Source organism: Bombina bombina, chromosome 9 (genome assembly GCF_027579735.1).
Source record: "Bombina bombina isolate aBomBom1 chromosome 9, aBomBom1.pri, whole genome shotgun sequence".
In the NCBI taxonomy this organism is placed as follows: domain Eukaryota; kingdom Metazoa; phylum Chordata; class Amphibia; order Anura; family Bombinatoridae; genus Bombina; species Bombina bombina.
This window is the reverse complement of record NC_069507.1, coordinates 193,430,402-193,443,372: the sequence shown is the minus strand read 5'-3', so window position 1 is coordinate 193,443,372 and position 12,971 is coordinate 193,430,402.

Here is a 12,971-nt window from a genome sequence, read left to right as displayed (position 1 = left end):
TAGTGTGTCTGTCCTGGGACATCTGAAGGGATGAGCATCGTGCACTCTCATCTTATTTCACCAATCAGGTAAAGGAAGTTTACAATGAAATCTCATGAGAGTCAAGTCAAATCTCATGAGATCACAGTAAAAGTTCATGACCTCAGCACTGCTGATGCTGATTGGCTGCTGTTCATTTCTTCATTTTTTAAATTTTTTTACCTGCAGCTGGGAGCAGTTGAGTATAACTTTTTACACAGAACTTACTCTGCTGAGCTGAGGAGATTGTGCGGTAAAATATCTTCCTTTTTTACATAGAGATGCTCAGGTGATATTTTCCTGTCAGCTTTTTACAGTTATACTGCATCAGTTTCAAGTGATTTAGCATATGAGTATTATGTCCCTTTAAGGGCCATTTGTAGTTTATTATAGATAAGGTTTTTTTTTATTTTGGGGTGTTCGGGGTATTAGAATAGGAATAATTTTTATTATTTTGGATCATTTCGTTTGTTATTTTTTGTAATGGTAGTTTTTTTATTTTTTGTAATTGTAGTTTAATTTAGGTCTAATTGAATTATGTTAAAGTTAGGGGGTGTTAGGTTTAGGGTTTAATATAGTTTAATTTAGGTTGTTGCGATGTGGGGGCCAGCAGTGTAGTGGTTAATAGGTTTAGTTAGTTTTGGCGATGTGGGTGTACGGCGGTTTAGGAGTTAATAGGTTTAGTTAGTGTCGGCAATGTTTGGGAAAGGCGGTTTAGGGGTTAATAGGTTTAGTTAGTGTCAGCGATGTTGGGGAACTGCGGTTTAGGCGTTAAAATAGGTTTAGTTAGTGTCAGCGATGTTTGGAAACTGGTTTAGGGATTAATAGGTTTAGTTTGTGTCAGCGATGTTTGGGAACTGCGGTTTAGGGGTTAATAGGTTTAGTTTGTGTCGGAGATGTCAGGGAACTGTGGTTTAGGGGTTAATAGGTTTTATTAGTGTTGGCAATGTCGGGGAACGGCGGTTTAGGAGTTAATATGATTATTTAGTGATTTAGTTAGTGTCGGCGATGTCAGGGAACTGCGGTTTGGATTAGAACAATGAAAAATTCCGAATATCAATAAAGAATGGGTCCGAAAATTCGGAAATTTTTCGGGATTTTAGTTATGGTGCTGATTCGAAAATTCTGATTCATTAGAATCTCAGAATCGGCCAAAATTCATCCGAAAACGAAATTCAGCCGAAACGAAACGTACATATCTAGCACGCACAAACACCTTTTCACTTGTGTGTAACTGTTAGTCCACAACTCATAATGTGACCCATAATGTTTCTCACGCATTTAAGAAATAATGATCATGATATATTAACTAGCTTATATTGTATTATATTACAAAACCATAATGAGATAGCTCTCTCTTTTACCTCTGTTATTGCTCTAAACACAGTCTTTGAAGTATAAAAGAGCAATAGATAAAATGCACTAATGAGTTACAGGATCTTGTGGCAGCGATTCAGTTATTATTGCCAGTGATCACAATCCCCAAAATATCTACTATTTATACCCCTGAAGATTCAAATTGTTACCTCCTAAAACACCCAGAAATTGGTATTTGCCTTGCTAATCATGCAATTTTATAATCCCAAAATGAAATGCTCATGATTAACGAAAAACAAGATAGCAATAACGTGGGTTTAGTGATTACATGACAGGTTGAAGGGTCTTTATATTGATTGATCCTTTTTAATAATGTATACACTGCAGATCCCATGATGAAAAGAGCTGCAAATTGTCAGCAATGCACATTTGTTATTGTCTCAATTGCCATGTTCAGCTAAGAAGAACGGACTGTAACTATGTACTTAACCCAGTATTGATCTTTTATATTCCTTTATTAGTAGATGGTAGAAATCTTTAGTAAAGAACTACAGAAATCATCCTTCATAATATATTTATTCTTATCTTTTTCTTTCAATTTTTCATTCATTCATGCTGTAGTCAATATTCCTTGAATATTTATCTCTTTGACTTGTGTGCCAAAGAATTAGTTTTGCTTCCAGTGAGCATTAAAGTGAGAGAGGAAAACCACAATATTAATACATTATTTACAAATACATTTATGTACTAGTTTGCACATAAAAACATCTGCTTGCATTTTAGTATCACAGTAAATACACCACTTAAAGGGACATGAAACCCAATTTTTTTCTTTCATGATTCAAATGGAGCATGCAATTTTAAGCAATTTTCTAATTTACTCCTACTATCAAATTTTCTTTGTTCTCTTGCTATGCTTTGTTGAATGAGCAGCAATGCACAACTGGTTGCTGACTGAACACATGGGTGAGCCAATGAAAAACAGTAAATATATGCAGCAACCAATCAGCAGCTAGGACCTAGGTTCTTTGCTGCTACTGAGCTTTCCTAGATAAACCTTTCAGCAAAGGATTACAAGAAAAGGAAGCAAATTAAATAATTGAAGTAAATTGAAAAGTTGTTTAAAATTGCATTCTTTATCTGAATCATGAAAGAACATTTTTGGGTTTTATATCCCTTTAAGAGTAACAACACTATATTCTAATTTGCATGCATCGCTCAAAATTATTTAAAATGAATGGAAATACAATATGTCTTGGGATATTGAGCTTGAAGCAACATTCTAATATGTTATAAACATTAAAGGGGCATGAAATCCACTACTTTGATCATTCAGACAGGTCATGTAATTTTGAACAACTTTCCAATTTATTTATATTACTAGTCCTAAAGCCCGTTCACACGGGCCATTTTTTGCAGGGTACAGCAGTCCCAACCCTTGCGCTCTCTCCCTGCCCCTCTCTTTTGCTCTCTCTCCCCCCTCTCTTTTGCTCTCTCTCCCCCCTCTCTTTTGCGCTTTCTCTCCCCCTCTCTTTTGAGATCTCTCCCCCCCCTCTTTTGCACTCTCTCTCTCCCCTCTCTTTTGAGCTCTCTCTCTCCCCCCTCTCTTTTGCGCTCTCTCTCTCCCTCTCTTTTGCGCTCTCTCTCTCCCCCCCCTCTTTTGCAATCTCTCTATCCCACCCTCTTTTGCGCACTCTCTCCCCCCCTCTTTTGCGCTCTCTCTCTCCCCCCTCTTTTGCGCTCTCTCCCCTCTATCTCTCTCTCCCCTCTCTCTCCCCCTCTCTCTATCTCTCCCCCCTCTCTCTCTCTCCCCCTCTCTCTCTTTCTCCCCTCTCTCTCCCCCCCTCTCTCTCTCCCCTCTCTCTCTCTCCCCCCTCTCTCTCCTTTCTCTCTCCCCTCTCTCTTCCTCTCTCTCTCCCCTCTCTCTCCCTCTCTCTCCCCCCTCTCTCTCCTTTCTCACTCCCCTCTCTCTCTCCCTCTCTATCTCCCCCCTCTCTCTCTCACTCCCCCTCCCCTCTCTCTCTCTCCCTCCCCCTCCCCTCTCTCTCCCTCCCCTCTCTCTCCCCCTCCCCTCTCTCTCTCCCTCCCCTCTCTCTCTCACTCTCACTCCCCCTCCCCTCTCTCTCTCACTCCCCCTCCCCCTCTCTCTCCCTCCCCCTCTCTCTCTCCCTCCCCCTCTCTCTCTCCCTCCCCTCTCTCTCTCCCTCCCCCCTCTCTCTCTCTCCTCCTCCCCCCTCTCTCTCTCCCTCCCCTTCTCTCTCTCCCTCCCCCTCTCTCTCTCCCTCCCCTCTCTCTCTCCCTCCCCCCTCTCTCTCCCCTCTCTCTCTCAATCCTCCTCCCCCCTCTCTATCTCTCTCTCTCCTCCCCTCTCTCTCTCTCCTCCCCTCTCTCTCCTCCTCCCCCTCTCTTTCTCTTCCCCCCCCTCTCTTTTGATCTCTCTGTCCCCTTTCTTTTGCTCTCCCTCCCCCTCTCTTTTGCTGTCTCTCCCCCCCTCTTTTACGCTCTCTCTCTCCCCCCTCTTTTGCGCTCTCTCCCCTCTATCTCTCTCTCTCTCCCCTCTCTCTCCCCCTCTCTCTATCTCTCCCCCCCCCTCTCTCTCTCTCTCCCCCTCTCTCTCTTTCTCCCCTCTCTCTCCCCCCTCTCTCTCTCCCCTCTCTCTCTCTCCCCCCTCTCTCTCCTTTCTCTCTCCCCTCTCTCTTCCTCTCTCCCCTCTCTCTCCCTCTCTCTCCCCCCTCTCTCTCCTTTCTCACTCCCCTCTCTCTCTCCCTCTCTATCTCCCCCCTCTCTCTCTCACTCCCCCTCCCCTCTCTCTCTCTCCCTCCCCCTCCCCTCCCCCCTCTCTCTCCCTCCCCTCTCTCTCCCCCTCCCCTCTCTCTCTCCCTCCCCTCTCTCTCTCACTCTCACTCCCCCTCCCCTCTCTCTCTCACTCCCCCTCCCCCTCTCTCTCCCTCCCCCTCTCTCTCTCCCTCCCCCTCTCTCTCTCCCTCCCCTCTCTATCTCCCTCCCCCCTCTCTCTCCCCTCTCTCTCTCTCTCCTCCTCCTCCCCCCTCTCTCTCTCCCTCCCCTTCTCTCTCTCCCTCCCCCTCTCTCTCTCCCTCCCCTCTCTCTCTCCCTCCCCCCCTCTCTCTCCCCTCTCTCTCTCAATCCTCCTCCCCCCTCTCTATCTCTCTCTCTCCTCCCCACTCTCTCTCTCCTCCCCTCTCTCTCCTCCTCCCCCTCTCTTTCTCTTCCCCCCCTCTCTTTTGATCTCTCTGTCCCCTTTCTTTTGCTCTCCCTCCCCCTCTCTTTTGCTGTCTCTCCCCCTCTCTTTTGCTCCCTCTCTTGTGCTCCCTTTATCTCCCCTCTTGATCTCTCTCACCTTTCTTATCTTTTCCCTACCGCCTCTCTCCCCTCTTTTGAGCTGTTTTGAGCTCTCACTGCACAGCCTTTCACGGGCCGCCTGGCCCCGCCCCCGCACGGCCCTCGCGCTCGGCCACGCCCCTTCACGCTCGGCCACGCCCCCGGCCACGCTCGGTCACGCATACTTCTGCTCTCACTGAGCAGAGACTTAGGGACTCTCAAAGGCCAGGTGTGTTTGTCCTCGTGCTGTGCTGTCTACTGCGCATGACAGCTTCGGACAAACACACTTGGCCTTTTATTATATAGGATAAAATTTGCTTCATTCGCTTGGTATTCTTTAATGAAGGACCAGCAATGCACTCCTGGGAGCTATCTGAACACATCGGGTGATCCCATCACAAAGGGCATATAAGTGCACCCACCAATCAGCAGCTAGCTACGAGTAGTGTATTGCTTCTCCTAAACCTACATTGGCATGCTTTTTAACAAAGGATACAAAAAGAATTAAGCAAATTACAGAATAGAAGTCAATTGGAAAGTTGTTTAAAATGTATTCTCTGGGGCCGATTTATCATTGTCTGTCCGACATGATACACTGTAGTGTATCATGTCCGACAGACATCGCTGAATGCCGACAGCATACGCTGTCCGCATTTAATATTGCACAAGCAGTTCTAGTGAACTCCAATCGGCCGTTAGCAGGGGGTGTCAATCAACGATCGTATAGGATCGGGCGGATTGCAGACCGCAGCCTCAGAGGCAGTGAACCAGTTATGAAGCAGCGGTCTTAAGAATATAACTAGTTAGTGAAAGCTTTCTTTTAATGTATTTTATTGACGTTTTATTTAATTTTTTTTGCCAACATGCACATTACTTCAATAGCAGCAAAACATTTAAAAGAATAGATATTGTTAGATGAGATAAGATAAAAAACATACTTATTCTGGTGCCGTACACCTTTCAGATGTGCTTGGTATTGTTCAACGGAATTTAGAACCATATTGCAGACATTACATGTGTAGCTGTTTCTTAAAGCTATAAAAAAAAACATAAGAGGAAAATGTATAAGTAAGAGGTCATAGAAAATGTAAAAACTGATGAATACAAATACAGCAGGATAAAGAAATGATGCAGGATAATACATATAAACAAGTCAGAAATCACAGAAATAATCTATAGCAAACTGTGTTCCACCTTTGCACAAGAAAATGCTTCCTATTTTGACAAAATGTTCTTGTTTGCAGAGGTAGGGTGTAGAGGAGGGATCTCATTGTCCTGGAGAAAGTTGTGGATTTATTTTTGACTGAAAATAAGAAATAAAACACGCACTACGCACACTACATGTACACCACACACTACGCACACTACACACTACGCACACTACACACTGCACAAACTACAGACACTACACACTACAGACACTACATGCACTACACACACTACAGACACTACGCACACTACACACTGCACGCACTACACACTTCAGACACTATGCACACTGCACACACTACGCGCACTACACACACAAGCCAATAAGCACACTACACACACTACAAACACTACACACACACACTACACCCTCTACACACTACACACACTACATACACTACACACACTACACCATCTACACACTACATGCACTACGCACACTACATGCTCTACACACACTGCATGCACTACACACACTACATGCACTACACACTACAGACACTATGCACACTACACACTTAATACTACAGACACTACCCACACTACACCCTCTACACACAACACACTACACGCACTACACACACTACATGCACTACACACACTACACACAACAAACACTACACGCAATACACACTACAGACACTACGCACACAACACACACTAGACACTTCATACTACAGACACTACCCACACAACACCCTCTACACACAACACACTACGCACACTACATGCACTACACACACTAAATACACTACACACTACAGACACTACACGCACTACACACACTACACGCACAACACACTACAGACACTGCGCACACTACACACACTTCATACTACAGACACTACCCACACTACACCCTCTACACACTATGCACACTACTTGCACTACACACATACTACATGCACTACCCACACTACACACTACACACACTACATACACTACACACTACAGACACTACACACACTACACACTTCATACTACAAACACTACTCACACTACACCCTCTACACATTACACACACTATGCACACTACATGCACTACACACTACAGACACTACACACACTACATGCACTACACTCTACAGACACTATACATACTACACACTTCACACTACAGACACTACACACACTACACCCTCTACACACTACGCACACTACACGCACTACACACACTATGCACACTACACACACTACATGCACTACCCACACTACACGCACTGCACACACTACATGCACTACACACTACAGACACTACTAGTCATACCCCCCAACTGTCCCGATTTTCGCGGGACAGTCCCGATTTTAGGGGTCTGTCCCCCTGTCCCGGGTTGCTAGCCATCTGTCCCGATTTGCCTCAGGCATTAAAAAAAAAAACATTTTTTTTTTAATTCTGTTGGGCCCATACTCAGAAGCAGCTGGCTTTGCTCTCACTGGGTTAGATACCTGTTAGATTCTCTGTGGAAAAGGAATGGTGTGTGGGTTAAACATGAGTAAGAAGGTTGTATACACTCTGACCACGGGTAATGGTGACCCTCTCTAACCTACCTCTGGTAGTGATGATGTCTAACCTCTGGTGATAATACTAGCATGCCTTCAGTTTTATACAATGAGCAGTGCTAATACCAGGGTAACAAACAGTGACAGCCGCAGACTACCAGCTAATGTGCTTGCCAACCCCAGGACCCCATACAATGAATTACAGATACCCATATATGATGTAGTGTGTGTCTATCTGTATCCATAACTGTGTGTGTGTATCTGTATGTATAAGTTTATGCTATGTAGTTGTAGTGTGTGTGTGTCTGCATGTATAAATGTAAGCTATGTAGTGTGTGTATGTGTATCTGCATGTATAAGTGTATGCTATGTAGTGTGTGTGTGTGTCTGCATGTAAAAGTGTATACTATATAGTGTCTGTGTATCTGCCTGTATAAGTGTATGCTGCATGTATACGTGTATGCTATGTAATGTGTGTTTGTGTATCTGCCTGTATAAGTGTATGCTATGTAGTGTGTGTGTATCTTCATGTGTAAGTGTAAGCTATGTAGTGTGTGTATCTTCATGTGTAAGTGTATGCTATGTAGTGTGTGTGTATCTGCATGTATAAGTGTATGCTATGTAGTGTGTGTGTGTAAGACTTTGGTCTTATGATTTTTTTAGCCCCGCCCACCACATTTCAATGGTTTGCCGCGGGGAGGGGGGGGTGTCCCTCTTTTGAATTTTGAAATGTTGGGAGGTATGCACTATACACTTCATACTACAAACACTACCCACACTACACCCTCTATACATTACACACACTACGCACACTACATTCACTACACACACTACATGCACTACACTCTACAGGCACTACGCACACTACACACACTAAGCACACTACACACACTACACGCATTACACACACTACATGCATTTCACACTAGCCTACACACACTATATACACTATGCACAACATATTACACGCACTACACACTACATACTACACACACTACATGCATTACACACTAAAGAGACTTTGCACACTACACACTTCATACTACAGACACTACACACACTACACCCTCTACACACACTACGCAAACTACACACACTACATGCATTACACACACTACATGCATTACACACACTACATGCATTACACACTAGCCTACACACACTATACACACTACGCACAACATACTACACGCACTACACACTACATACACTACATGCACTACACACTACATATTACTCATACTACACACACTACACACTACACACACTACATACATACTTTAGGGTTATGGAGATGCGTTTGAAATCCCAAAATATTACATTTGTAAATAAGGACTAGGGCTAGATAATGTGTGGAGAGGTATTTTGCGCTCACGCTCGCATGTTAACTCCGCTAGAAGTAAAGTTGAAAGTAAAAAGTTTTTGCATGCACACTTTTCAGACGCACGCAAAATGAATATAGCTTTAACAAGTCGTGCAAACTTGATCATATATTTTCCGCTAACCAGACATGAAAATATGAATATTTCACATTCCAATGTTCTTCACATATTTATTCTTAAATAAATATATATATATATATATATATATATATATATATATATATTTATATTTTTGGTAAAAATAAAATATATACAAACCTATATATAGATGATAATATATAGGTATAGAAATATATAGGAATACTTATAACATATTTCCCTATGTGAAGAACATTGGAATGTGATATATTTACAGTTAATACATAGTTAAACACTTTGTGAAATATGAATATAGCATACATATGATTTTACATGTTTTCAGCTACTTTACTGTAAAGGGCTTTAATACATATACATATATGTCTATATATGCATACATATGTTTTTATGTGTTTATATGTGTATGTCTGTAAATACATATATACACATAGAAATACATAAATACACATGTACACACATACATATATATATATATATATATATATATATATATATATATACGTATATATATATATATATAAACACACTCACATATCAAGTAAGGGTCCTCTTTTAATAAAACAAAAGAAAAAAAACCTAACAAAGGCTTTAAGAAAGCTCATTTATTGTCCAGTTGATATGGACCTTTTACAAGAAAATATGAAATGAAATACAAGCTATCAGACTGCGAGTAAAGATTGATTGTGTTGCTAAGATCTCCTCCCCCAATTTCTCAAAGCTGTCATATTGCCATTAAATAATAAGTGACGTGCAGCCATTGCATGAAATACACTGGTCTATAAATCATACTAGCTGTCAAGGACATTCGTTTTCCTGTCACCTCCTGGCTGCCTATTATACCAAAAGAGTTATTGAGGCATTAGGCCTGATGTTGATATTTGAACAATACACAACTATATTGTTGGCTTTGGAATGAAAACAGTATGTCATTTAATTGAAGGGGTCTATTTTTACATACCATCAAAATTTTGTGTAAAAATGTTTTAAAACAACTTTTCTTAATAATTAGTTCTTCCTGTCAAGCAACCAATCAGAATTATTCTTAAAATGTGCGTGGGTTTCAATATCAATGAATTAAGAACAGGACATATTATCAAAATTGACGTTAAAATGAGCCATTATGGGATATGTTATTAAAGGGAAACTAGAATCAAAACAAACCTGATTCAGACAAAGGGGCTGAATTATCAATGTCTGTCCGACATGATATGCTGTCTGCATTTAACATTGCACAAGCAGTTCTGGTGAACTGCTTGTGCAATTCCGCCTCCTGCAGATTTGTGGCCAACTGGCCACTAGCAGGGGGTGTCAATCAGCCTGATTGTATAGGATCTGGCGGATTGATGTCCGCAGCCTTAGAGGCAGCGGACCAGTTAAGGTGCAGCGGTCTTAAGACCACTGCTTCATAACTGCTGTTTCCAGCGAGCCTGAAGGCTCACACGGAAATAGGGGCATCAGTAGCCATTCGGGCCTTGATAAATCGGCCCCAAAGCATGTAATAAAAAAAACAACTTTCAAATTTACTTCCGTTATCAAAATATGAACAGTATTTTTTTAAATGCAGATTTTATGAGGCACCAGCTCTTACTGAACATGAGTGTATGCTGTATAAGCATTTTGTGATTTGTTGATGGATGTCACATGATACAGGGGGGGCAGGTAAAACTTTAGTAACTTTGACATTTGTCAGAAAAAATATAATACTCATTTAAAATTTAGAATATGGGCACGATATTCAAAACCTTTCCACTCAGGCCAGATATTCTAAGAAGTCTCGACGGTACCGCAAGGCCCTGAAGTATATTTTACAATGTAGTGCTTTTTTGTTTGTTTTTTTATAAATGAGCTTTATTGAAAAGTTCCAGGTTCAGTACAGAAATTATATTGCACAGAAGAGAATAAAGTGATAAAAGTCTTTTCTTCACCTAAAAAAGGTGGTGCAGCATCTTCTGTGTAGAAACCAGATAAAGAGAACTGTGATTAAGTCCTGGTAACGAGGCGACAGCCTCACTTCACGAGGTTCTTATTGCTTCCAGGCTTTTGTCTTTTTCAAAGAGTGAGTCATTGTAAATAGAATAATTAAAACATATCAATTATTAACAAAGATATAAGAATGATGACGTGTCATACATTTTTCATCTAACATTGTCTCATAACATCAAACTATTAAAAAGGATAAACAATAGTATAACCCATCGGCTTTCCAACTCTCATGGTGTAGGGGGGTAATGGGGAAGGGGAGGAGGAAGGGGAAAAAAAGGGGGGGGATCGGGGTAGGGGGAAAGAAGTGGATCCTGCACTGTCTGGCAATGTGTGATTGGCATTGAGTGTCCCGGTTATTGGCTGCCATTGTTCCACAGCTCAGTCATGGCTATGTGAGCATCTATGTTACCGGTCAGACGATTATGATATTTTTCTAGAATTAGTAATTACGTTACTTGGTTGTGCCAGTCCTTGGGAGTATTAGGGGGTTTCCATTTTTTGGGAATAAGTTTTTTTAGCGCTATTGAGCATACATTCAGTAAAGAAGATTCGATTTTGTTTCTAATTTTTGGGATGTATTGAAAGAGGAGAACGTCTGGTAAATTTGGTATAATAATGCTTGGTTTATCCGAGATCACTCCGAGCACCTCGATCCAAAAGGAGCGTAGTTTAGGACAGGACCACCATATGTGTGATAATGTCCCAGTCTCTACGCATCCCCTCCAGCAGCAATAACTTATGGAGGGGAGTGGTGATCTGTGTAGTCTCTGTGGGGTAAGATACCATCTGCATTGCAATTTTATTAGCATCTCCTGTGTTGTGGCTGATGAGGATGCTCATTTGGTTAGATTGAAAGTCTTGAGCCATAATTTTGCATCCAGATCCAATCCAAGCTCATTATGCCATGATGTAATGTATGTAGGTAGTAGGGTATCATTTGGGATTAGTAGGATTTTATATATTAGAGAAATAGAATGTTTAGGAGTATGGACCATTGTGCATAACTGCTCAAATGGCGTTAGACATCTAAGTAGGGATTTTCTATTTTTGTGATGGGATAAGAAATGGGAGAGTTGATTGTATCTAAACCAGGATAATTGAAGATATGGGTGTAGTTCTTATAACCTATGTTGGTCAATTAATGTGTTTCCCTTGGAATGAATCGGAGAGAACCCCATTAGTTCTAACTCTTGCATGTGGGTGAGAGTATAAGGAAAACATTAAGTTAGTGAATGTCTGGCCAAAGCCCATCTCCTCTAATGTCCGATGCAGTAAGGCCCAGTTGACTCTGTCGAATGCCTTCTCTGCGTCTGTAGAGAAGAGCACCAGAGGGATATTTTTTTTTGGCTAGTGTGATGAGTTGTAGGATTTTTGTGGTATTGTCCCTGGCTTCTCTACCAGGGACAAATCCAACCTGGTCATTAGAGATTAGATTTCACCACTGCTTTTTATTATATTTAGAACCTCTGGCAGTCCTCCATCGTCAAACTCTGGATGGAATCCAATTAGGAGGACAGAAGCTAGTACTATCATTGTATGCAGAAGATTTATTTAAGATAAAAAAAACAAAAAAAACAAAAAAAACATGCAGAAGATTTATTACTTTTTTAAGTGATTTAAAAATGAATCTACCCAGATTACTAGCTGACATCCTCCTTTTTGGCTCTATTTTGGGATATAGAATTAACTCGACAAAATCTGAATTATTATGGTTTTATAAATCGGACAATAGTAACATTACTCATTCCCTTACAGAGACCTCATCAATTAATTACTTGGGTATAAGACTAAGTGCAAACCCTCAGGACTGGTATAAGTTAAACTTCCCTAAATGTTTCAATGACTGTAAAAAGAAGCTAGATGACTGGTCCAATATTCCAATATCCCTCTAAGCATGCGCCACTTTAATTAAAACCATATTGTTTCTGAAATTGCTATATTTCATACAAAATATCCCGGTATTTATATTCAAATCAGATATTTAAAGCTGCAATAAAGCCTGCTCTAGGTTTGAAGGTGTAATGTAAATGATCCGATTAAACAGTATTGTTTGGAAATAAAATTTACATGTGTCAACAGAAACTCAACCTCGTTTGTTACAATACAATAGTGAAATTAGGACAC